Here is a 27,251-nt window from a genome sequence, read left to right as displayed (position 1 = left end):
TTCTTTTTACTGAGATTTGAAAAGTTGCAGGGTTTTTGTTTATTTGCTTGTTTGTTTTTGTAAGATAAATAAGAACTGTTATTTTTTTTTCTCTTTCTGCCTAGAATAATTAAAGTCTGGAATTATTTATAAAGTGTGAGCATTCCCACTGATATCTTCAATGAAAGCCATGGGAATTTTTCAAGTTTTCTGTTACATTTGCATATCTGTAGAAGGCTTGATGACTGGACAGGGATCAGTGAAGAAAAAAGCACTCAAAGGTAGATGAGGATACTCTACTTTTGGGTATGTCCAAGATTTTTGCTCTGAATCAGACTTGCATTTGTTTGAATCTCTACTCCCATTTTTAAGATACTATTTTCTAATTAGTTTCCTTGAAATATTTTGTGGGACAAATCCCATACTGATATAATTAAATATACCTGAAAATTTCTGTGATGCTTCTGTTTACCATATCTGCTTTCGTTTCCAGTGAATTATCTAAAAAATTTCCCCAGTCTGTTAAATGGAGAATGCAGCCACACACCCTCCAATTGCTCATTCTGGCCCAAGACTACACCTGTCCAACTGCTTCAGCCCAGTCCAGTGCCCAGAGATGTGGGGTATCTGATCAGACTGGGCAATATATGTCCCTCTGGGAATGTGAGCATAGACCCTTCTACACATCTGATTCACTACATCAGAACAAAGAACATTGCTATTCACCAGTCTAACATAAAGCTGGCTAGCAAATACATAAGGACACTCCACACACATCAGGCTGGAAAAGATACAGACACCCAGCCCCCACAACAGACAGCATGAGGCTTAAGGGCTATGGCCCACTGCTCCACTCTAGTCACCCACAGGGAAAACTCATCCTAGTTCCCTCTAGCAGCTCTCTTGGGAACACACACCACCCCCAGTGTCTGGAAGTAGAGGACTTCCTCTCCCTCTAATATCTCCTGCTAGGTCATCACTGGTGCCACAGCTGGGGTTGTGTACTGCCCTGTTATGACTCCAGGAGCCAGTACCCACACCACTTGTCCTCCAGTAGCTGGCTCTCTGGAAACAGAGTCTATAGGACCTTTCCTAGATCCAGAGAGTTATGATCACTTCAACTGTAGGCAGTAAAACTCCTATTTGCTCCAATAGTTGACACCACAGTCCAATGGTCTAGACTCAGCCTTTCTTTGGTAGCTGGCAGTGGTTCCAGTCACATACACAGAGAGGTTCTATTAGTGACTGGCAGTAAGATTCTACATTCAATCCAGCAGCTGGCACCACAACCCATGGGAGGCCTGCTCCCCAGGCTTGATTCCAAGAGCTGACAACCATCTTCATTCACACACACAAAGGTATTGCCGGGAACTGGCACATAGTTCTTTCAGCACACACGCACATGGGATTAAGAGTGTGAATGAACAGAGAGTTCAGAAAAAGATGTAATGAGAAAATTAAGAAGATAGGACAAACCACTGATTTGGTGCAGGACTTGGCCAGCCAAACATACAGACTGGCCTCACTGTATATGCAATCAGCCCTTTTCTACTTTTTTCTACCTACTCTCCCTCTTTGTTCCTCACTCTCCTCAAGCCCTGGTTCAAAATAGTATCAGTTGCAAGGTTGATCTTCCTGGAAATTGTACCTGTAGTTTGGTAACTCACCAACTAGTGTGACTGTGTTTTTTATTTTGTTTCCATTGTCTCCATTTTCAATTTGCCAAGCATTTTGCTTATTATCTCCCCTTCTTTCCTTCCCATTATCCCCATCCAGAAATCCTCAGACAACCTTTCCTAAAGCAATATTCTCATGTTCCATCTTTCCCTTTATCAGTTAGCACAACAGACCAGATTTTTTCTGGTGATTTTCTTCCAACTTAGAAGGTCTCAATCAGATAACTTCATCAGAATAAAGACTCTCACATTCTCACATGTACTCCTTAATTAGTGTGACAGAGGAGACTTGTTTCCCATCACTGAATCATAGAATCATAGAATCATAGAATTGTTTAGTTTGGAAGGACCTTAAAGATCAATCCCCCTAATATGGGCAAGATTGCCAACCACTAGATCAGGCTGCCCAGAGACCCTCCATCACGATCTTGAATGTCTCCAGTATGGAGAATAGACAACTATCTGGACAATTTGTTCTACTGCCTCACCATCCTTTGAGTAAAATATTTTTCCTAATATCTAAACTAAATCAACAGGCTTGAAAGATGGGTCCAGGTGAACCTAATGAGGTTCAACACAGCAAACTGTGAGGTTTTGCACTTGGGCCAGAGGAATCCCAGAGGAATATAAAAATCTTTAAATGGTGTTACTTATACTGAAACACAGCAACTTAAGACACTGAAAATTGAAAGGAAAATATTAGGCTGAGAAGGAATATGATCAAATTCTGCTCCAAATAGTTGACTTCAGTGGCCACATCTTTGGATTTTAAGGTATGATTTCACATTTCACCTGAAAAAATACTTCTAATTTTTGAGAGGTTTGCTTTTGTTAGCCTTATGATTAAAATGTATCAAGTTAAAATTGTAGTATGAAATGTGATAACAACTGAAATCCAGCATATTTCCTAATTATGAACAAATGAAAGAATCCTAACTGCTTTTATACTGGTGAAACTGTTAGATGATTTGATACTATCTGATTTTCCTTTGCTGATAGTCTGCTTTTTCATTAAAAATATGAGAGTCAACAACATACCTTAAATTAAGAGCCTGAAGAGAGCAGTTTGTATTGAATTGAGGCAAACAGCACAGATGCTTACAGTTAGTACTTACTGTTGACAGTGCTCATCTCAAAACAACATACCACAATTACCAGAGGTTATCTTGCACACAAAGCAGGAAATAAGGGATACAGCAAGAAATATTACACAAAAACATTAACTGCTCAGAGGCTGCAAGCTGAGAAATTCTTATGGTTAGAGACTTTATAGACAATTTGTCCTTGCCTCTAGGTCCCAAAATTTTCATATTTCACATGTGCTATTCTCTCATCCTAACAACTGGCTTCAGTAGTGCTCACTGTTCAGCTGCTCTGCCTGCATGTCTTTTTGCAGTACATTTTTATTAAAATATGTGATTATACAGCACTTGCTTGTAAACAAGTTGAGCATTTTATCCACAGATGGTTCTGTCTTACTGCCAGTATTTATCATTACTCTGAAGATTTCACAGTTTTTCATTTTGGTGCTAATTTACCAAGAAAAAGTTTTCAGAGGTTATATGTTTTAGTTAATGGTATTCACCAGACTAGATACCAAATTCATACAACTTTTCACGAACACATTTTTTGGGGGGAGAGCAGAGGAAGGGAAGGAGGTTAGTGCAGAGAACTGTTAGTGGTCCTAGATGTCTGAGAGAAATTTGAAAACAGTTAAATTTGGAGTGGTTGTATCTGGGAACCTGAGTAATGTTCTATTTGCTAATATTCTTTTCTCCTATTTGATTTTGATTTTATGGAAGCTAATGTCTTTCAAATGTCTGGTTTCAGGTCTACCATTTGCCACTTCTGATTATGCAGACATAATTATGCAGATAAATTAGCACCTCTTTTGAAGTGATATATCATTTTCCCTTTTTCCTAACCTGTGAAGAAAGTGGACAGAATTACTTGCCAAAATTTGAGTTAGATTTGTATTCCATTGAGTAGGGCCAGATTTTTGAGAATATTTAGGCACTCAGCCTCTGTGATAGCAGGGGGTATTAGATGCCTTTTTATCAGCCTGCTTCAAAATTAAATTGAAGTATTAAGTAAAAATCTCAAAAGATATGAAAGACAGTTTTTGGAACCCTTGGATCTCTAAGGTATAATTGTGACACATGCCACATGTAACCTTCAGTGACTGTGTTCCACCTGCACTGAAAATTGAGAGAACTGGAGGATCACCGGTTCTTCCAGTCAGCCAGAAGAATACAGAGAGTGTTAAGTAATTATAAATATGTACTCGAATTTTGTTTAGTCTGAGAAATATTTTGTACATTACTTATGTGGGAAGATAAACAGTCTATATATCACATTTTGTAGTTTTATTCTGCTATTATATTAAATGACACTACCAAAGTCATCAGAAAATATGTATTTGTAAGGAAACAAAACTGTAGAACCTATATTAGAATCACTCCTCAGAGAAGATTGAAGGGGGGAAAATGTTAATCTAGATTTATATAACTTCTAGACTATTTTCAAAGCTTATTGTCCTTAGTGAGTCAAATCTACTTAATAATTACTAATTACTTAATTACTAATACTTAATACTTATTTACTTATTAACTTATTAATAAGTTATAATACTTATTAATACTTAATACTTAATTACTAATACGTAAAGAGAGACATATTTTGTATCTGAGGTAATATTAGAAGTGTAATGCAAGGAATTTTGACCAAGTCATGTAAATAAAGAATACTATAGATAACTACCATAAACACCAAGACCAAGAGGGACACTACGAAGTCCCCTCTCTACACAGACAAATAAGATAATATATCCCAAAAGTTAGAATTTAATATATTGAGAAAAGAATATCCAAATTCATGTTAAGAAAAATAAAATAAAATAAAACAGAATAAAATACAGTAAAATAAAATAAAATAAAATAAATATCCTTCTTCAGACAAAGTATTCAAGCTGTATAAATGCAGCTTATAAGTAGAATCAGAGAATCATGGAATAGTCTGGGTTGGAAGTGCCCTTAAAGATCATCTAATTGCACTCTTCTGCTCTGGGTAGGGATAACTTCCACTAGTTTATAGTTTCCATAGCCCCATCCAACCTGGTCTTGAATATCTCCAGGGATGGAACATCAAAAAGTACTCTGGGTAAACTGCTTCAGTGCCTCACAACCTGAATTTGAAGACTTTCTTCCTAATGTCTTATCTAAATTTATTCTGTTTTAGTTTTAAGCCTATGTTTCTTTTTCTCTTCTTCTATCTCTATGATCCCCAATGAAGAGTTTCTGAGTTTCTCCTCATCATCTCCTTTTTTTTTTTTTTGGTCTAAATAACCCAAATTTTCTTTTTTGTTAGGACAGATGCTTTAGACCTATGAACATACCTATGATCCTCTTGTGGAATCACTCCAATATGTTGCTGTAATTCCCATGTTGGAGATCCAGACCTAAATGCATTACTCCAGGTAACATCTAATGAGAGCAGAGTAGAGGGAGAGAACTATCACCTTCGACTGACCACTTCTTTTTATGCAGCCCAGGTTACAGTTAGTTTTCTGGGCTGCAAGCACAGATTGCTGGCTCATGTTGAGGTCTTCATTCACAGGCACTCCCAAGTCCTTCTGTTGTTTATCCACTCATTGCCCTGGCTATATTCATGGTCAGGATTGCTGCAACTCATATGCAGGACCTTGCCCTTAGCCTTGTCGAACTTCATGTTGTTCACAAAATCCCACTTTCAAACCTGTCCAGGCGCCACTGGGTGATATTTCTTCACTCCAGCACGTCAAGAGCACCATTCATCTTGGTGTAATCCAAAAACTTGCTGAAGGTGCACTCAGTTTCACTGCCCATGCCACCAACAAAGATGTTAATATCAGTCCCAATATAGACCTTTGAGAAGCCATTCAAAATCAACTTATTCCTGGACATCAAGCCATTTAACTGCAACTGTGTGTGACCATCCATTCAATTCCTTAACTACTGAGTGGTCCATCCATCAAATCCATGTCTCTCCATTTTGAAGACAAGTATGTCATGTAAGGTAGTATCAAATGTTTTGCACAAGACCAGATAGGTAATGCCTCTTATTCACCAATGCTGTAACCCCATTGTAGAAGACCACCAAATTTTTCAGTCAGAATTTGCCCTTAGTGAACCTATGATGGCTGTCATCAGTCCCCTTGATCTTTTTCACGTTATAGCATAATTTCCATGGGGATCTATCTGCTCTATAATCTTCTAAGTACAGAGATAAGACTGAATGACCTGTTGTTCCCCAGGTCTTCCTTTCTTACTTTTTTATAAATGAGGGTTGTATTTCCTCTTTTCCAGTCACTAGAACTTCACTGGACTGACAACAACTTCTCAAATAGCAACTTCATCCATCATTTCCCTCAAAACCATCAGTTACATCTCATCAGGTCCCAAGGACTTGTGCATCTTCAGTTCTTTTGATGTTCCTGAATCTGATCTTCTCCTACAGTGAGCAATGTCTCTCAGTCCCTGCTTTTGCATTCTGAAACTTGGGCAGTGTAACCACTTGCCAATGAAGATTAAAGCCAAAAGATTTGAGTAGCCCCGTATTATCTATGTTCCAGGTAACCAGGTCTCAGGTCTCACATTTCCTTCCAAAGAGGGTTCACTATACCCTCGTCTTCCCTTTATATATGATATGCCTGTAGAAGTCCTTGTTATCTTGACAACTTTGGTTAGATTTAATTCTATCTAGCCTTTATCTTTCCTAACCTGATCTGTGGCTACTTAGCTAATGTATTTGTGTTCCTCACAGTTTACCTATTCTTGCATCCATCTTCTACAAGTTTCCTTTTAGTGTTTAGCCAGAAAGTCCTTGATCATCTATTTAGACGTTCTGGTAATTTTGCCTTACTCTTTGCTGGGATGCATCATTCTTGAGCTTGGAGAAGGTGATCCTTGAATATGGTCTTTTTCTAAAAACATCCAGAAAATGAATTGAACTGTTTTTCAGTGCTGCCATTGGAAAGCAATCATTTGAAAATTGCTTTAGATGCCTACAGTGGAAGACTGATCCAAACTTTATTTAAGTGAATTCAAACAATACCACTGACTTCCCTGAGACTTTATTTACTCCCTACATACCTTGCTTAAAATCAATAGATCAAAATATTTAATGTTTCTAAATACACACAGTCCTCAGTCTGCCACCATGCAGCTATTTAAGTAGGCCAGTTTGCCACTGAATCCGCTAAGATAAACAAGGACATTGTTTACAAGGACAATGCGCACAAGCATTTCAGCGTATATATACATAAGCATTTCAAAAATAACAGCTAGCACTAATCATCAATTGTACAACACTACTATGTTTACCAATATCATGCACAATAAACAAGGGCTGCTCCAAAAGTAATGCTTCCTGTGTTATTATGATGGCTCATTGAATCAGAGGCAGATGTTTGTGCTATGGCTGTAGAAGCTGAATGTTCCTGTCAATATGCCATTAAATTTTGTTGCCATGAGACAGATAGGAGCAGAGGAGCAGTCTGACAAAATGTTGTCTACATGGAAGTGTGTATGAAACAAATGTGTGTAACTGAACTCCATGCAAAAAAAAATTGCATCCACTGATATTAATTGATGCTTGCTGAATATTTATGGAGACCAAACAGAAGATGTCAGCACTGTAAGGTGGTGGGTGGTGCGTTCCAGAAGGGGCGATAGTGATGTGAAAAGCAAGCCACATTCTAGTTGGCCATGCAAAGTTGTCACATCATGAAATGAAGATTGTCTCGATCATCTATGTGGTGGTAGATTATGACTGGAGAACAGTGTACAGAGCTTATTATCAGTGCATTAGAAATTATGGTAGAAACGTTGAAATATCTCGCTGTTTGCACTAGCTGGATCCCACAGATGTTCACACAGGAACAAAACAAACACTGTATGCAAGTTTGCCAGCAACTGCTGAAGCAATATGCAGTAGAAGGTGGCAGTTTCCTAGACTGCATCATTGCCAGTGACAAGACGTGGTGTGAACACAACAGGCTGGAGTCAACACAGCAGTCCATTTAGCTGCACCTTATGAATTCCCCATTGAATAATGACACAGCACCAATGGTTAAAGCAATGTACTTTTTCTTTTGGGATAGGAAAGGGGTGATTCTTCCAGATTTTCTGGAACCTGGAAAAACCATAAGCTCTGATCTCTACACTGTGCTGCTGACTAAGCTGAAAGATTGAATTTTCAGAGTCAGCTCAGAGAAGAAGGCAATCTTTTCCTTGAAGCATGATAATGCCAAGTTCTATACCAGTTTGAAGACTGTAGAGGACGTTACCAGTCTTGGCTAGACTATCCTACCACACCTGCTCTATAGTCCAGATTTGGCATCGTCTGTCTTCTGTCTGTTTGGGCCAATGAAAGATGGACTACATAGACAACATTTTCCTAGCAACATCATCACCATAGCACCTGTGAAAAAGTAGGCCAGCTCCACTGGTTCATATTTTTAAGAGTGTGGCATACAAGTTATTGTTCATTGTTGACAAAAAATGTATACCTAATGTTGATAACTATGTTGACAATAGTATTTTGTAGCTGAAAATTTGCTCTATCGAATAGTATTGTATCTGCTGTAGTTTCTATGGAAATAAATAAGAAGTATAGCTTTCAGAGCAACCTACACAGAGTAAAAGAAAAAAATTGTAGAAAAGTAAATTTTGGTGATTTGTCATGTTAAGAGCCTGATGGCTTCCTGATAAGATATTTTGAAGAATGTGTATAATTTTACTAAAATTTATGTGGACTCTTAAAAAAAAAAAAAAAAAAAAAAAAAAAAAAAAAAAAAAAAAAGGAATAATTAAAATATGCACAGCTTAGAAATTAAAAATATTTTTATTGAAAGGAGGAAAATAAAATTATCCTTTGCTCAATTAGTAAGCATGACATAGGAAATATTTATTATAAATGACCTTTTTAAGCATTTCCTAATGCTTAAAAATGCAAAAAGAAAGATTACTCTAGTTAGGAAGTCTGTATTATGGGATGAAAGCTTTTTATTTTTATTACAGTTCAATTTTGAGGTGCATGATCATTCAACCTGTGCAGTAGAACTGTTTTCAGAAACTTCAGGCATTCATTTATTCATGTCCCCCTGCACATAAAAGTTAACAAGTCTTGCTTATTTTGATGCATCTAATAAGAACTGATTTGATGATAGCATAGTTTATTGTGGCCCAAGTAAAACTAAGTCATTAGATAGACAGTTTGTGATGAGTAAAAATAACACCTCAGCAATACCATCTGGATTCTCATGATTAAATATAACCTTCAACCAGTTTATTTTTTCCAACATCAAGCTGTCCTGTAATTCTTTGGTAGCTATCTTACAGTACTTAATTAATCATTTGTTCCATATTTTTCACCTACTTCTCAATGTTAATAACCTTGCAATTTATGTCTTGCTTTATTTTAACATTTCTCTTCTAGCTATTTTGAAATTTCATTCTAAAATTAACTACTTTATTTTAAATATCAGGTAACTCAAATGTTTTCAGTAAAAAAATGCAGGCTAAATATCATAGGGGCAGAGAAATAAAGAAGATAAAAAGTATTAGAATAAAAATGATACGAAACTAATAAAATTTCCTTATATATATATTTTCATCCTACTTTCTAAATATCCATGGTGGATGAGGCCAAAGATTTATGTTGTTCATATCTGTCTCTAAAGATTATTAAAAAACTCACGTAAAATGTAAAAGACAACCCATTTCTGGAGTCCAACAGTCTGCAGTTCAGAATGTTATGAACCATGGAAACAGTCTTTGGATTTTTCTTTCATTAATCAGTACTTTTCAGCATACCCAATATTCTGCAGCAGAGAATTACAGTTTAATAAGATGCTAGACTTTTTGTCTTCCTTTATTTAGTCATTCTCCATATGGAAGATGTTCAGAATCTTCAGTGGTCTTTGATGCCTTTGATTTTTTTCTATTTCAAGTGAATATTTTTTAATACATTAGGATCAGAACTGGACATTATTCAAGATGCAAGCACAAGAAGGATTTATGAAGTGGTACAACTGTAGGAAAGGGTTTGGATTAGAGGTTTCTGTTTTTTTCTGTTTAGAGAGAAAGACTTCTATTTTCTGCTGCTATTCATTCATTTTAATTTCTATATTCTAATTTACTTTTGTTAGATCAGTAGCAATTTCAGATAAGCTATTTCCATGCAATTAACTAAAATAACTCCAACATCTAATTTCTGGGTAGTCATCTTAAAATTCTTGACTCTAAATGTGAAAATAGGATTTTTCTTGATTTAGCACTTACCTATTCCAGTTTCACTGCTTTATTGTTCAGCTTTATGTGGTTTTCCATAGTTTGCCCTCCTCTTCATTGCTCCAAGTAACTTACTGATATAAGCAAACCTGAACATCCTTTTTGGACATGAAAGGCATTGCATTTCTTGACTCAGAAATACAGCTAAAGGCAGTAAGATTGGAGGCAGCCTGGGCTGCAGTGACCATGCCCTGATAGAGTTCGTGATCTTGAGGGATGTGGGCCTGGCAAACAGTGGTGTCAGTACCTTGAACTTTGGAAGAGCGAGGTTTAAGCTATTCAATGGACTGTTGGCCAAGATCCCTGGGCATGCTATCTTTAAAAACAAAGATGTTGAAGAGAGCTGGCTACTCTTCAAGGATGCCTTCCTGAGACCACAAGAGCTCTCCGTCCCTCTGAATAAGAAAGCAGGCAGAGGAGGTAGGAAACTGGCATGGCTTGTCAAGGACATGCTGGGTGTGCTGAGGGTGAAGAAAGGCATGTTCAAGATCTGGAAACAAGAGTGTGTCACCTGGGAAGAACACAGGGATGCTGTCCAGACTTGCAGACGTGGGATCAGGAAAGTGGAGGTGCAGGCAGAACTGAACTTGGCAAAGGACATGAAAAACAATAGGAAGACATTCTACAGGTACATTGGCCAGAAGAGACATGCTAAAGTGAGAGTACCTCCTTTGGTAAACGTAAAAGGAGCACTGGCTTCAATGGATGAAGAGAAGGATGAGATTCTGAATGAGTTCTTTGACTTGGTCTTCATTGGTGGCCAGGATTGCAGCATTTCTCACGTCCCTGAGCCCTGCATCCCTAAACCTCTAGGTGGGGACCGGGGCAGTAAATCCTCCCCCACTGTGATGGCAGAGCAGCTCCGAGACCACCTCATGAGACTGAATGTGTCTATGAGGCCAGATGGCATGCATCCCAGGAATCTTAAGGAGCTGGCTGAGGTGGTTGCTGAGCCGCTCTCCATCATACATGAAAAGTCTTGGCTGTCAGGTGAGGTCCTAGATGACTGGAGGAAGGGTCATGCTATTCCCAATTACAAGAAAGGGGGCAAGGAGAACCTGGAGAAATACAAGTTGGTGAGTCTCACCTGTGTACCTGGGAAGATCATGGAACAGATCATCCTGGATAACATGCTTGATCATGAGGAATGTCCATGTGATCCGAGACAGCCAGCATGGCTTCACCAGGGGAAGGTCATGTTTAATCAATCTGGTGGCCTTCTATGATGGAGTGACGGCATCAGTGGACAAGGGGAAGGTGACCAATGTCATTTACCTGGACTTGATCAAGGCCTTTGACATGGTCCACCACTACATCCTTATCTCCAAATTGGAGGGATGTGGATTTGATGGGTGGACTAATCAATGGATAAGAAATTGGTTGAAAGATTGCAAACACAGGGTGGTCATCAATGGTTCTATATCCAAGTGGAGGCCGGTAATGAGTGGGGTCCCACAGGGGTCTGTCTTGGGACTGGTGCTCCTTAACATCTTTATCAATGATATTGATGATGGAATCGAGTATACCCTCAGCAAATTTGCTGATGACACCAAGCTGATTAGTACAGCTGACATAAGGAAGGAAGGGATGCCATTCAGAGGGGCCTCAATAGGCTTGAAAGTTGGGCCCGGGTGAACCTAGTGAGGTTCAACACAGCAAAGTGCATAGTTTTGCACTTGGGCTGGAGGAATCCCAGGCATCCATACAGATCAGAAGGAGCAGTCCTTGAGAGCAGCCCTGCGGAGAAGAACCTGGAGCATCTCTCCTATGGAGAATGGCTGAGTGAACTGGGTCTGTTCAGCCTTGAGAAGAGAAGACTGAGAGGGGACCTGATCCAGGTCTATAAATATCTAAGGTGTGGGGGGCAGAACGGCGAGGCTGGACTCTTTTCAGTGGTGAGTGAAGACAGGACAAGGAGAAACGGCTGGAAACTGCAGCATAGGAAGTTCTGCACAAATTCTTTACAGTGAGGGTGACGGAGCACTGGAACAGGCTGCCCAGGGAGGTGGTGGAGTCTCCTTCTCTGGAGATGTTCAGGACCCGCCTGGATGCCTACCTGTGTGACCTGGTGTAGGGAAGCTGCTTTGGCAGGGGAGTTGGACTCGATGATCTCTGGAGGTTCTTTCCAAACCTTACAATTCTGTGATTCTGTGATTCTGTGAACCTACACGTGTGAGGAATCTACACGTGTGAGGAATGCCTATACGCGTGTGAGGAATGTGTGAGGAGCTAGCTCGTTTGAGAAGAGCCTACACGCGTGTGTGAGGAACTCGCAGGAGGAGCCGACTTGCATATAATGTCTCCTGCGAGCCCGCGGATTCCCAGCTTGTAAGGTGGTAGCAGATTGGCTGCAGAAGTCCGCGGTATTGCGGTACTTTCGCCTAAGGGCGCGCCTGCGGCAGTAAATTGCTGTGGAAGTCTGGAGTGGTGATAACCTGTGACGTGGCGGCAGGTCGCTCTTGGATCAGGACATCAGTGCTGTGCTGGTGATGGAGCAAGTTATCAAGGTAATCCTTCAAGGGCTATTTCAAGTCCTTCAAGGGCATTCAAAGGACTATTTCGGCGAGGATGCTCCTTCTGAGAAGGACATTGCCGCTGTACTTACTCGCCTGGAAGAGGAGTGGAATCTTCCCTCCCCTCAGGGCATTTTAGACTCCACTAGATGGGATGCATTTACATCCACACTTGCGCAGCGTGAGATAGCGAAGAAAGTTGTGGAGCTTAAAGTTTGGGAGCTGATCCTCGGATGTCTGAAAGCAGCGAGGGAGGAGGGTAGAATTCCTGAAGCTGCGCGTGTTATGATGGGGTTGGAATTTACTAACGCCTTGAGAAACGGCGCGGGAAGCGTATTTTCTTGCAGGTCCCCTGAGGAAGAGAACACCGCAAATATGTCCTCAACTATGGCGACTAACATCTCGTCCGCACCTTCGGCACCCCTCCACTCCCCCCTCGAGTCCAGCTTCGCTTAAACAAGTAGAAGACTGCGCTAAACTGTCTACACTTTTATCTTGCAAAACGGCTCAAGTGCAGGAATCCAAGGTCGTTGAAACTCCCCAGCCGTGTCCACGGCAACCACTGTATCCTTCTCTGTGTAATCTAACACCACCTGCGGGGGCAGGGGGAAGAAGGGACCAGACGCTCATCCCCTCTCTGGAGGTGGAATGCAGTAACACCCAGGGGAGTGGGGACTGCGGGAAAGGCTCGGGTAGGGATTGGTCAAAAGTTAGAGAGGTGGTAGAAAAAGAAGGAGAGAGAAAGGGAAGCGATGTAACTTACAGGTGCTCGGATGATAGCGTCGGGCCAGCACTGTCCATCCTGATTGCACCTGAAGGAGTAGGTAGCGTGTGGCCAGTGCTGTCTGCTCAGGTTGCACCTGAAGGAGAAAGACAAAATGACGATAGTCTCCGGACCCACTCCCTACCACTGTGTTCAGACCCATTGACTTGACCCACATACCCTTTTACAAGATTGAGCGCACATGCAACCAATCAGAAGCCTCTACAACAGTCAGTGTTTGATCAAAGGGAGATGGGCAGAGAGGGAGGGGTGCGGAGCCCGCAGCTTCCAGCTGTGACTGAAAAGGATAGCGAAAGGAGAGAAGTGAATTTGCATTTAGGAGTTAAGAGGAATGCACTAACAGATTGTGGGAAGTTTAGATCTAGCCTGATAGAGGAAGGAAAAGTACTGGAGATCTTCCTGATAACAGAGACCCGGAATGGGTACCCCTTGATTCAAAAGACATCACACGCTTGATAGATTGTGTAGAGAAACGGGGATTGAAATCACTCCTCGCTCTGACTGCATTAGAAGTCCTGACAGCATCAGGTCTTTACTTTCCTCATGATGCAATGAATCTGATGCACATGGTGCTTAAGCCAATTAAGTATACATTATGGGCATCAGAATGGGTTCCCTCCAAGGACAGGTGGCCAGATTGAGGCCTGGAGAACAAGAACAAGGATTTGTTTGTGAGAGCAATGCTCTCAAATCTTGAGACATCTGCCTTGATATTGAAGAAATGTTTGTCATTTTTGAGGTACATTCCAACAGGTACCTGAGACAATGTTGGTATATATTGGGAAAGGTTATGTTTGTAGAAGGATCCTTTGTAATTCCTTTGTAATTTCATACTCATAGGTAGTGCCACTAGAGCTATCAGCAATCACTCTAATCTCTAATCTCTCTCTCTATAACTTTACCAGTATCGTAGGATGTGGCTTTAATTATTTAGCATCAGTAACATCATATCAATTATTGTAGGCACAGCATGCTTCACTGTCAGAACTGCACATGATCTTCATGCATCTCTTCATATAGGTGCCAAGGCTTTGGCATGGGCCTGTTCTATTCCCTTGCCGACAGTTCGTAATGTAGTTCAGGCATGTCCATATTGTAATTCTGCCCCAACTATTGGTGCAGGTTTTAACCCCCGTGGCTTAAAGCCATTACAGATCTGGCAGACGGATTTCACATGGGAACACCGTATGGCCTCTTGCCCATGGCTCGCCATTACTGTAGACACAGCTTCTTCTATGATATCAGTCATTCAATGTGCAAAGTACAATTCGACCGCAGCACAGAGTCATTGGGCCACTGCAATAGCAACTATGGGGTTACCCAGCCAGATAAAAACAGATAATGGGTCTTGCTTCATCTCGACTCAGGAATGGGAGGTGGGCTGGATGATTCTGGTATGGGGAAGAGGCTATGCAGCAGTAAAACATTGCGAGACAGGAAAAATAGTGTGGATACCGTTGCGAAAAATTAAGCCAGACATCAGCAAGGAACTAACTGGAACATGAGTCTTCCCATTTATAGCATTGACTCCTGAGAAGGCACAGACAACAGACAAGATCAGCAAAAGAACAAGAGAAGGAGCTGCTCCAGAACAGCTTACCCACAAAAGAAAGGTATTTGTGCTAACATGATAACTTGTACCAACTGCTAACACACATCAGAGGCAGTGGACAGAAAGTCTTCATCACTGTTCACCGTGACAAGAGAGACATCATGTCTTAGAGAGAGCAAAGAAGGAGAACACCACTGATGGGAAGTGCTTCTTGGATGGTTCATCAAAGCGACGGGAATGTTTAACTCTGTTTAACTCTATTCTGTATTCAGTTATAGTTGTATTAGATCTAACATTAATACATTTAGTGCTTATAGTCATATTATATATAGGTATATAAGTATATAGTCATATTCTATATATAAGTATATTAGGTATATAGTTATATTACGCATATATAGGTATAGTGTATGCTGAGACAAATGGCTTGTATGGCAAATGCTAAGATGAACGAATCAGCATCGTCTAAGAATGCAATATATGGTTTTATGTAGAACTCATGTTTAAGACATTAGGACTTTAGGATTAATAGGTTATAGGGTTATTAGGGTAGGATTAGTCTGCGAATTGCGATGTAACGGGGCACGGCTTAACCGAGAGGACAATGGCTTGTATAGGCGCAATGCAGGGATTTTGGGGTGCACGCGGTTAGGGTCCTCTCGAGTTGTAGTGGACTTTCTTGAGCTTGGAGAGGGGGAGATGTTGCAGGCAACAGCGGGACTCCCCCACGGGATGTGATGCAATAGGACCTCTCCCTGCTCTATGATTGATGTGTGGCACGTGCCCTTAGGGGCATAGACGAAGCACATAGGTTATATAAGCTAGAGTTCACGTGTAATAAACACCATTGCTGTTCATCATATTGGTGTGTACATGCAGTTATTTGGTCCTGGCCTGGTTAAGGTCAGTACCGTAGGAGGCAATGCAACACACCTTGAAGCAGGGGACACCCTGCTGGCACTGCCTATCGCATTCACCACCACCATGTGTTTGTTCTTTTTAGCAGGTTAACAGTATTTCTTGTCATTATGCTATGTTTGTCTTTCTAACATTTTTAGTATTGTCAATAAAGGCCTTGATTGAGTTATAATGATTATGTTATTAATACAATTAGTGTTACGATTCTGCACAACAGCTGTAGACAAGAACTAATATTTTTCAATGGATCTAGCATATCTGCACCTCAATGCGCTATTCTTGTTTTATTTACTAAGAGAGGTAACAGTAGAAAGTAGGGGACACAATAACTTGGCATAGACGGGGGTAGATGTGGACGGTACTCGGTGTGGGTGGTACGTGGGCTAAGGTGGGTGGTAGATACAGGGGGTGATTTTGGGTGGTGCTTAATGGGTCATGGGTTCACGGGGCAGTCACGTGTCATGGTATATAGGCAGTTGTTGAGCAGCATTAAATTGGCACTTGAGCTATACCCTATAGCGTGCATCTCTCGTGTCCCTGTGCCGGGTGGGGTTGCAGACAGATACGGGTGCTGATAAGGGTGTTGTGGACTGGGCTAGAATTGTGTGGAGGTCTGCAACATAGTCTACATAAATTATACTGAGTTAAATATGGTCTATGACTACGAAAAGTATTCATCCTTGCAATCTGCAGGTGTACAGTACAATTTGAAATTTCCCAGATGTTGCATATGTTTATTTATTTACTGTAAATAATTTACAGCTAAATTAATATACTGAAATCTTAGAAGTATTTCCTGCTCCCACATAGTGCATGTGTTTAAAAATCTCTGAGAACTCCTTTGAAGTGTTTAGAGCAGTAATAAACATGAGAAAAAATCACAAACACAATACAGAAGCATTCTCAGGCTTGCTTTGTCATACTAGTAAGCAGAGGAAGAAGAAAAAAAATAAGAGATTCTACATGAACCTTACTGCACCTCCTATTTATTATTTTTGTGAACACCACTTTACTTTTGATCTGATGAGAATCCACCACTTGTTCCTGCTCTGTTATATAGTTCCTGGAAGGAATTTCCTCAAAACAGTCCAGTGAGGGGGCACGAAGATGATAAAGTCTGGGAGCACTTTTTTTATGAGGACAGGCTGAGCAAACTGGGTCTGTTCAGTCTTGAGAAGATTGAGAGGGGATCTGATTAATGTCTACAAATATCTAAGGTATGGAAGGCAAAGAAATGATGCCAGAGTTTTTTCAGAGGTGTGCAGCAATAGGACAAAGGGAAATGGCCACAAACAGAAGGATAGGAAGTTCTGCACAAATGGGCGTCAGATCTTCTTCAATGGAGATCTGTGATGGAGATCTGTAATGGAGCACTGAAACAGGCTGCCCAGAGATGTTGTGTAGTCTCCTTCTTTGGAGACTTCAAGACTGCCTGGACACCTACCTGTGCAACCTGCTGTAGGGGACATGCTTTGGCACAGGGGTCAGACTATATGATCTCTGGAGGTCCCTTCCAGCCCCTAACATTTTGTGATTCTGGGATTCTGGGGTTCCTGAATCGTCCTTGCTGACTGCAACAGGCAAAGTTATAGTGAGATTTGCTTTTTCAGATGAGAGTTCAGTGAAAAAACTTAGAAAACAGAAGGCATCCAGATAGGAATTTGTAGTATGAGATATAAAAATGAGATTTACATCCTAATTTGAGGAAGTAACATTGTGCAAAAAATGCCGTAGCAGAAATAGGGTTATATAACAAGATGAAGAAGAGATCACAGAATGAAAATGATCATCTGAAAGAATTCATGGTTTTGGAGAGTGAATACAATACAACATTTACTTTATTTTAGCATACTTAATGTCCTTTGTCTTCTGTATTTTAGCTGTCTTGAGACAACCAATTTTTATATTGTCTCAGAATTCCGTACTTCTAATATCTATCAAAATATTTACTTATTTTTCTCTTTTTTTTTCTTCCTAATTGATTAGTCTAGAATATGTTTGGGGTTTTTTTGGTTTTTGTTTTGTTTCGTTTTTTTTTCATAGATCTTATTTTAAAACTCACTTTTTAATGGAAAAAAAGAAAAACTAAGCTTTATCATTCTCCAAACAGTAACAATATTTTTATTCTTATCTTTTTTTAATAGTCAGTATTTTCGATCTTCTGTTTGTTTATAAAAATCATAAATAGTTTCTGAAATAAAGTGTATTGGAATATGATCTGTTTAATTTAGAATTGATTTTTTTTCATGTAGATTATTATGTATTGTCACTACTTTTCCTGTTTAAATTTATTTTCATAGATACTGTGATTTCTAACTAACTACATTATTGTAGGTACCATTGATCATGAAAAGGAAAGCTTGTTGAACATTGGGTTGCATGTGAGTGTTTACTTTAGATGAGTAAACTGTGCTTTAGCCATGTCTTTTTTACAAGTTTCATTCAACAGCATTTAAGAGTACTGCAATTTCCAACATTTGATAAGTTTACTGTGCCTATTTGTTCTTTTTTTTTTTTTAATCAGATGAAACAAGCATCCCTGCCTTATACTCTCTGTATTGTCTCTGTACTACATATGAACAAACAACATATTGATACTAGATTTGTGTCTAAGCTGAAAAGCTGTGCTTAACTTACATTTTCAGACTTTCTGAGAAATTTGTGTTTTAGCAACTGAAGATGTAAATTTATTTCCTTCACACTGAAAGTAGGAGAGATAAGAACTGTCCAAAGCAGCCGACAGTGACAAACACTCCCACAGTGAATATTGTAGGATACATATTAAATCAATGCAGTGGTTCACAGAGAACTTGAAATCCATTGTTTTTCAGACTTACAGGTACAGCAATTAGAAATGAACCAGACAAAGTGTATGCCCTCATGATTAAAAATAGAGCTGTCCCAACTCTCATAAAAATACTACATTTCCTATTGTAAAGTTTATGGTATGAAAAAAAATACTTTCCATGCCTGAAACAGGAAGTCAACCTTTGCCTTGCCACTGCAAGATATATAGTGAAGTTTTTTTAGAGTGGAAAGCTGAGAAAAGAGAACATAGAAAGGCAGCAGTCTCACTTCACAGTCCCTACACAGCCACACATGCATCATTCCATCTTTCCTAATGTGATAGGAATCAAGCATATGACTTCAAGCATGTCAAGATCTCAAAAGGAGGCTAGATAAGTGTCAGCGGTTTATGGGTTGGTTTGGCCTGGATCCATGACTAATGGAGTAGGAGGACCCAAAGACCCACACCCTGGGAAAGGGGAAAAGGGCAAAGGGTAGGGAGATGAGTCTAAAAACAAAACAATGGCAACAATCTGAGGAAGAAAACTAATTTACTGAAAAAGATATTGGAATGAAAGATAACACAATGTAATATAATATAATTGGAATTAAAGCTAATAAATCAAATAAAACGAGTGTGTCCAAAAATGGAAGGCTTTATTCTGATGCTGAAGGCAAGACAGCTAGGGAGCACACATGCTGCAGAGCAGAAAAGGAGAGTCCTCTGACCTGTGTACACTCTTATCTTTCTCTGCATGGAAAATGGAAAAGGAACAGTGAGCCTCCTGGGGTATATAGTTCTTCCCATCTGAGAACCAGGTACCAGGTTGAAATATCAACAATCCCCAAAACTGAATTATTAACTCCCAGCACATTGCATGATATTATGGTGTGGAATACTCATAAAATCACAAAAATATGGAGGAAAAAAAAAAAAAAAAAGAGAGATGATACCTAGTTCCTTAACTATTTGAAATTGAGCATCTTCCAAGCCTCAGCTGATATTTTCTTCTTGTTCAGGATGTTGTTCAAGTGTACCCAGTTTGCTAGGTCAGCCGGAGAGAAGAAAGTATTATCAGCAAATAAATAAGATCTGAAATACTATTCTGAGAGGAAAATGAAAAGTTTCATCACAGAAATCTTGATGGTTCATAAGGGCAACCACTCTACTAACATATTCAGTTTCTTATTTTCTGATGAGAAAAAGGCCTCAAGTAATACTTATGCAAAAAGTAACCCACATATTTGTGATACAATGGGAATCTGTAGTGGCACTCCATATAGCCAGGGGTAATTTGTATTTTTATCCTAATGCAGTATTCAGCAAAAAGTATGGTAAAAGACAGATTTTCTCTCTCTCTTCCTCTTTCTTTTAAATGTGATTTTTCAGGTCTTAATATTATATGTAATAGTATAGAGTATCTTCTTTTTATAGAAAGAAATTTTCAGCAGTATTTTAGGTTGTTGGTTTCATTTTAAAGACAAGAGATAATTTTCTCCATAAATATTTATGAAAATGATACACTACCAGGAATTAAAAATCATTCTAGGATTTTTTTCTGTCATCTTGTAAAATACATAGCTTAAATAGCTTAAAAGTACTTTTCTTGAGTTTAAGGAGTTTGTTTTAAACCAATCAGACAGTAAAATTAAAGTTTTGCCACCTTTTGAAGCAAAAAGTGTTGGAAAATGTACAGAAAAGACAATATAATAATACATATATTTTCCAATCTGTTAATCCTGGGTAAAAACTATTTCACATTTTTCATGGTAGAATATGTTTCAATCATCACATAAAGGCTTTCTTGTGACTGTTTCAATGAAGGCAGTTTTCCAGACTGTTAGAAGTTACAATGCAAAATTCAAAACTTTTATTTTTGTCTTCTTAGCTAATTTCGGTTAATAACAAGAAGTCTATGATTTATTTTCAAGCAACAAAACACAGCAAGTAAATGATACTGTGAAGATACTATCAGGAATAAATTTGTTCTCACATTATATAAAAATACATGCCAGGTCCACTGCACATAGTCATAAATATACTCTTTCATGTTATTACCCTAAACTGAGCATTCTAGGAGATTAGTAGGGAAAAAAATCAGAATGATTTTTCATATTCAAGTTTCAGTATGAAATTGAAAAGGATGCTTGAGAATCTAGGTGAAGAATATACACTTACACTGTATCTGAATGTAGATACAATTACACTTCTGAAGATTCTACTTACATCAATATGACCATCTAATGCTATATTCTGATTCCCTCAAAATTATTATTCTTTTTTTTTTTTTCATATAAGATGCCTAACTTCCTTGAAATAAGAAGCTACTCTATTAACATGTACATATAGCATCTATATATGTATAAGGCTGCTCAAAAAAAAAAAAATAAAAAATAAAAAATAAAAATCTGAAATAGTATGATGTATAGACATCCCTATCATTAATTTGGTAGTGATCTATGCTTAAATGACTTTATATAATGAGTGTGTTACATTTTGTTCAGTATATTCAACGTGGTTGAATAGATTAAAACCAAAGTTAAATGTTACTAGCCATTTTCCCTTACAATAGAAACAGATTCAAGATCCTACAGAGAAGTATGTCAACTGGAATTACATGTGCAATTAGTTTCAGAACCATACAATATCTGGTTAAAATATATCATCAAACTTTGGTAAAAACTAAAAACACCAGCATTATTCTAAAATTATATATAATGAAAGTTAAAACTTGTATGAAGATATCCTGGATCTACACATAAGTCTTCTACTGGCATTACTATTTCTAAGGGATGTATGACTACAGATCATCTCATATTAAAAATAATTTAGCTAGATACATTGACTTTGCTTTCTTTACGATACATTGACTTTGCTTTCTTTACTTATTTGAACTGATAGTATAAATACATAGAATCACAGAATCATAGAATCGCAAGGTTGGAAACAACCTACAAGATCATCTAGTCCAACCACACTCCCATTCCTATTACTAAACCATATCTTGTAAATACATATGCTTATGAAAAAATAATGCAAATCCACAGCAGCCATAAGCACTGTGTCCACTTTGGGAACTTTTTATAGGAATTATATTCACAATAAAATCTCTAGTACTATCCATCTGCAAGAAATCTTTAGTGGTATAATTATTTTGTTAATATTTTGGATTCAAATACTTCTCCTTATAGTAGTCTTGACAGATCTTTGATTGATTAATTTATTTTTTGTTTTCACAGAATTATTTATGTTAACAATTTTAAAACTTAAATACCCATCAGTGAAAAGTGGACAATTTTTCAAATCTTGGTGGGGCATTAATTAATCAAAATTTTGCTGTTGCTAGCAATAAATTGGTAACATACTAGTTTTTTGTTGTTGCTGTTGTTGTTTGTTTTTTTTTCAGTTCAGAACCTAACTTGAATGGTAAATCACAGTGAAGTAATTCACAGTAGTGTAATTTTTACTATAGAATCTGAACTACTACAGTATGCTCCAACCTGTATGAAGCTGACTTACATGGACAAACTCTCATCCTCCCACCCATTTTTCCTGTGCAAATTAAAGAAACAACATTTTAGGAACATCTGAATGGAATTATTTTCTAAATAGATACAAAGTAGTCTCTTTGTTTTATTTATTTTCTCAGGAACAGACACAACTTTGAAAGGAATAAAAAGAATATCAGCCAGGAGTTTCTATCTTGCCTTGAATTGACAGAAAGCTCAAAGTGCAATGGAAAAATATTTCTGTGCATAATGAGAAAATTGAGTGAGAATGAACTGAAATAAACAAACAAAATACCAGTTAAAATAATTCAGTATTCTAGGAGTCTTACTGAATAGAAAATTATCAATCTTGCTGCTAACAGCATAGCCAAAGAATCACTGAGTCACTGAATCATTGAATCATCACAACATTGAATCATAGTATCATAGAATCATAGAATAGCTGCCACCAGCAGGGCCACAAACCTCCAGATCTCGTATTAGACCAGGTTGCCCAGGGCTCCCTCCAACCTGGTCTTGAACACCATCTACAACCTCTCTGGGCAGCCTATTCCAGTGCCTCACCACTTTCTCTGTGAAGAAGGTTGCAATGAGGTCTCCTTACAGTCTTCTTTTCTCCAGGCTGAACAAGCCCAGCTTCCTCAATCTGTCTTGGTAGGAGAGGTGCTCCAGACCTCTGATATCTTTGTGGCCCTCCTCTGGACCCTCTCCAACAGTTCCCTGTCTTTATTGTACATCCACTACAGATGTGGAAGTAGTACTCTGGAAGGAGCCATCAGGGGCCTCCATTTTGCCACAGTACTCTGTCAGCAGCCACTCAGCGTTGTGCCACCCACAGCCCAGCTTGCCGTGGAACCATTCCTGCGTGACATGCAGCTCGATGTTGGCGCTCACCTCCTTCTGTGCAGGTCATCTACCCGTTTACACCTCTGAAGGTCTTTTGCTAGTCCAAGCAAAAATGTCTTTATTTTCTCCTGATAATATACAGGTTAAAAGAATTGAAGTAAGGGACTTGGACAAATTAAATGAGGGGACTGAGAAAGTATATAGAAACAGGGATTGTAAAGAAAAGAAGGAATTGGGAAGAACAGTAGCAGTTGCACTAGAGCAGGACCTTGAAGGACCCAGGATGAGTTTTGCCCCCAGTAGATAGAATGCAGTGCGCACACAGCAGGGTAACGATGTTTATTGTCTGGTAGATATTGGTGCCTCTCACTGTGTTGCCTCTCACTCTGTTCTGCATCAAGATTACCACCCACAGATGATTTTTGTAACAGTAGTATGAGCTACTAGTCAACAAGAAAAAGCTTATGAATTAAATAAAAAATGGAGCTAATGTTAAAGCAAGAAACAATGGGAGAAAGCGACTATAGCTGTAAATAGCTTTCTCCCATTGCTTTGTAGAGAGATCTAATTTAGTGGTTGTTCTGTTTTGCGAGCAGGTGTTCCACCTGGGCTCTGTATTATACACTGGCCATGCAGATTTGGAGCACAAATGGAAAAAACCTTGCAGACCCTGAAAAGAATAAAAGCAGGAGGGAGTCTGCAATGGCTGAGAAAGGAAAAGCGATCTTTGTAGCAGGGGATGCCCTGCTGTTACTGCCTTTCACATCTACCACCAGAATGTACCTTCTCTGTCATTTTGGTGGTTTGCCATCTCTCAGGGGTCAATAAGTAATAACAAATTAGCTTAGAAAGTTTCCATTTGCCACTTATGGAATCGTCTAAAATAAATGCCTGTGAGTGTGTACATATTGATTCAAAAAACCATGACCTCCTATGTAACTTTCATGTTTCAAGTGTTATCAATCGAGGCTTTGATTGAGTTATTATGATTGTGTTATTAATATAATTAGTGCTATTATTTAATAGTGTGGTAACAGTTTGTTAATTTTTAAAAAAAAGGGGAGGAGGGGCGAGGAAAGTTGTAAAGGAGGATAGAATGCTAAAAAAGGAAACTTGTGAATGTATATCAATTTTGTGAGAACTTGTAATAAATGATCTGGATTGTTCATATCCAAATGTCCATGCAAGGACCAAGGTGGACTAAGAGTGCTGAAAGGAAGTTCATGCTGCATAGAAGCTGAAAGGAAGTTAACGCTGGAAGAAGAGCTATGCTGAAAGAAGCAATCCCATGAGCAGATCTGCTTTTCTCTGGATGAAGGAACAGGTCCAAGATGTATGGAATATATTCAGGGGTTTCTTCAGGGATTTTTGCAGGATGGATACAGAATTTGTTGAAATTCGCATTCATTTGTCTCATTGCTTTTTCCTGTGTTTTAATTTGTGTTCCATGCTTGTTGCAGTGTATACAAAAAATGATACACTATACTATGAACCGTGCCTTTTTTATTAATAAAGAAGGGGGAGGTGTGGGGGAAGATGTAACTGTGAGCAAGTCAGCAAAGAGTTTATGAGACTCCTTGATAGACCCTATCACTGTGAAACCTTGGGAGCCTGGAATGTAAGACAAAGAGCAAATGGTATCTGTTTGCATCTAAGGGTAAACAGGAGGTTCTTTTTGTATGCATTTGTATGTATTTGTATGTATTTTGTTAACCTTATCACACTTAAGAAACCTTTCATCCTTTATCCAAGTTGAAGGAGGGAAGATTTAGGTTGGATGTTAGGAGGAAGTTCTTTACAAGGAGAGTGGTTAGGCCCTGGAACGGGCTGCCCAGGGAGGTTGTGGATGCCCCGTCCTTGGACGTGTTCAAGGCCAGGTTGGACGGGGTCCTGGGCAACCTGATCTGAATGTGTACGTTTGGTGGCCATGCTAGGCAGGGGGGTTGGAACTACATGATCCTTGAGGTCCCTTCCAACCCGAGTGATTCTGTGATTCTGTGATCACTGTGTTTTGGGAGAAGCTAGGCCAATTAACAGATTAGAGAGACAGGAATTCCTGGCTTGTAAGTGAATGGTATATAAGATGTATGTTGAACACAATAAAGCAGAACAATTCTGAGAACTGAGAACTATTTGGAGAACTATTCTAATTCTACAAGAAACTGTGAGAGCTCTCTAACTTGACTGAGCGACAGTACTCCAGATGGGTCCTCGTGAGGCAGAGTAGAGAGGGACAATCACCTCTCTCTCTGCCGGCCACCCCTCTTCTGATGGAGCCCTGGTTACAATTGGCCTTCTGAGTTGCAAGAACATACTGCTGGCTCATGTTCAGTATTTTATCCACCAAGGATAAAATCCCCAGGTCTTTCTCCACAGTGCTAAAAGAGCTGGCTACATTTATTTAACTAACTGGCTAATAAAGGATATTCACTTAAATCTTATAGGGTTAGAATGGGATTGGAAGCTGCCATTGACTTGTTCAGCCATTATGTGTCTACCACCTTTCTGTATAATGTCGACAATTTCAGAAAAAGATTAATTCAGAACTGGATATACTTTACCCAGGTTTTTCTGCTTCTATGGACTATTAACTTCTGTTTTTATACTTAATATTCATTATCTATGTTTCACTATCAATCATTCGCACAGTTAGACATAACAACAGCAAATCATTTATGTTTATATGATATGGAAATCATCTGTCCACCGCTACTAGCTATAGCCTTAAACTGATAAAAAAAGCAATTCTTCTGCAGTTTGTTTTCAGAAATTGTGATCACATTTGTAATGCTTTACTAGATCAACTATTACAAAAACTTTTGATCTGAAGGATTTGAATTGTGAATTTATGCTTTAGAGATTATTTTCCTTAACCTCCATATTCTTAAGATGGAAGCTGTATTTCATCAGTATTCCACATCATGCAGTTCAATTCTTGGCCAGCACACCAGACTTGTCATGGAAAAGAGGTTAAGACATGACAGAAGCAAACATTCTTATAAGTGACCCATTCAAGAAATTAGTGATATGCATGTGCCTGTCATCTGACGATTGTGCTAACTCAGGTGATATTTCCAAGTTTTATATATTGTTCTTTGCAACACAAACTGAACATTCTAGAAATCAATAGCCTTCCATGAAATCTCTTGCTCTTTCCCCAGACTCTGCAGTAATGTAATACTCTTTAAAATGTTTCATAGAAACAAACTGCTTTATGCTTTCTGCAGTGTCGGAAATGTTATTCCTGAATCAGTGAGATAGCAAATTTAACACAGAAAAGTCAACATGTAATAATAAATGAAATGAGCTTCAAAGTAGTAATAAAATGTTTAAAAAAAAAAAAAAAAAAAAAAAAAAAAAAAAAGTATCAACAACAGCAAAATAATCCCAAACATAAAAGTTTATATTTCTGTATATATTGAAGCAATCTCCTTTACCTGGGAAAACTGGGTTATTAGGTTCATCTTTTTATTTTCCCGTTTTGTTCTCTGCTTCATATAAATACCACCTGCCACATGCAGACCATTTATAGATCTATAATAAATTCAGTATCTTCTCTAAATTTGTTAACAGACGTTGAATTATTCTGGAATTAAATGATTTTGTGTGTGTGTGTGTGTTTCCTAGTAGCAGTTTAATGTGCTGCAGTTCTCTTAAGTGTTTAAGGATATAATTTTTCATTTACATAAGTGTTTGTTCTAGTTAGACTGTAGTTTAAAATCAAATCTTACAAAAAGCAGAGCAACAGAAATGAGAGAGCAATAAGTAATTAAGAAGCTGTGTAGCTGAAAAGAGTTTGGTTAGGGCTATTTATGTACTACGTAAAACTCAAAGATCACAAAGATTTCAGATGAAGTTTTTATGAGTTCAAATTATACTTAGTTTCAAGTTACACAGTCTGTAATTGGAGAAGCTAAGGAAGCAGAAGGAAGAAGGAGAAGAAGGAAGCAGTGACATCTGTGTGTCTGATTCTAAAAAGGAAAACGTAAAACTTCTTTAGAAGATCAAAATGTATCTCTTTATTCATATCAACCCTTTTTTCACCACTACCTACTTCACCCACTGGCTCCATTGTGTTACAAATTCTTGCAGTTTTCCCACTTGCAGTTTTGACTAGACAAACGTGTTATCACCTTTTCATAATGATAACAATTTCTTCTGAAGAAAATAGTTTAATTGGAATGTAACAAAATTTGTTTTACTGCTATCCAGACTTTAATTTCTAAAGGAAAGGAAGGATTCCTGATTAATAAAAAATAAAAATTGGCTGTATAAAATTGCCTACTTTCTATTTGCTTTAGTAAGATATAATATTACTTTTAATAATCAATGTCAATAGCATTAGTCCCATATCAC

The 27,251-nt window shown here is 38.5% G+C and overlaps 1 long non-coding RNA gene across 1 annotated transcript in view; it reads right to left on the bottom strand.

The window, feature by feature from the left end:
* The window catches only part of LOC128092145 (uncharacterized), a 76,483-nt gene that overhangs the window by 36,115 nt on the left and 13,117 nt on the right, over nt 1-27,251 (bottom strand). Inside the window, exon 2 of the long non-coding RNA XR_008211661.1 lies at nt 12,026-12,064. This is a non-coding gene — a long non-coding RNA (uncharacterized LOC128092145). The remainder of the gene's footprint in view (nt 1-12,025; nt 12,065-27,251) is intronic.

The sequence above is a fragment of the Tympanuchus pallidicinctus genome, unplaced genomic scaffold (genome assembly GCF_026119805.1).
Source record: "Tympanuchus pallidicinctus isolate F22 unplaced genomic scaffold, pur_lepc_1.0 scaffold6, whole genome shotgun sequence".
Lineage (NCBI taxonomy): Eukaryota > Metazoa > Chordata > Aves > Galliformes > Phasianidae > Tympanuchus > Tympanuchus pallidicinctus.
The sequence above is the reverse complement of the archived record's forward strand: the minus strand, read 5'-3'. Positions and strand labels throughout refer to the sequence as shown.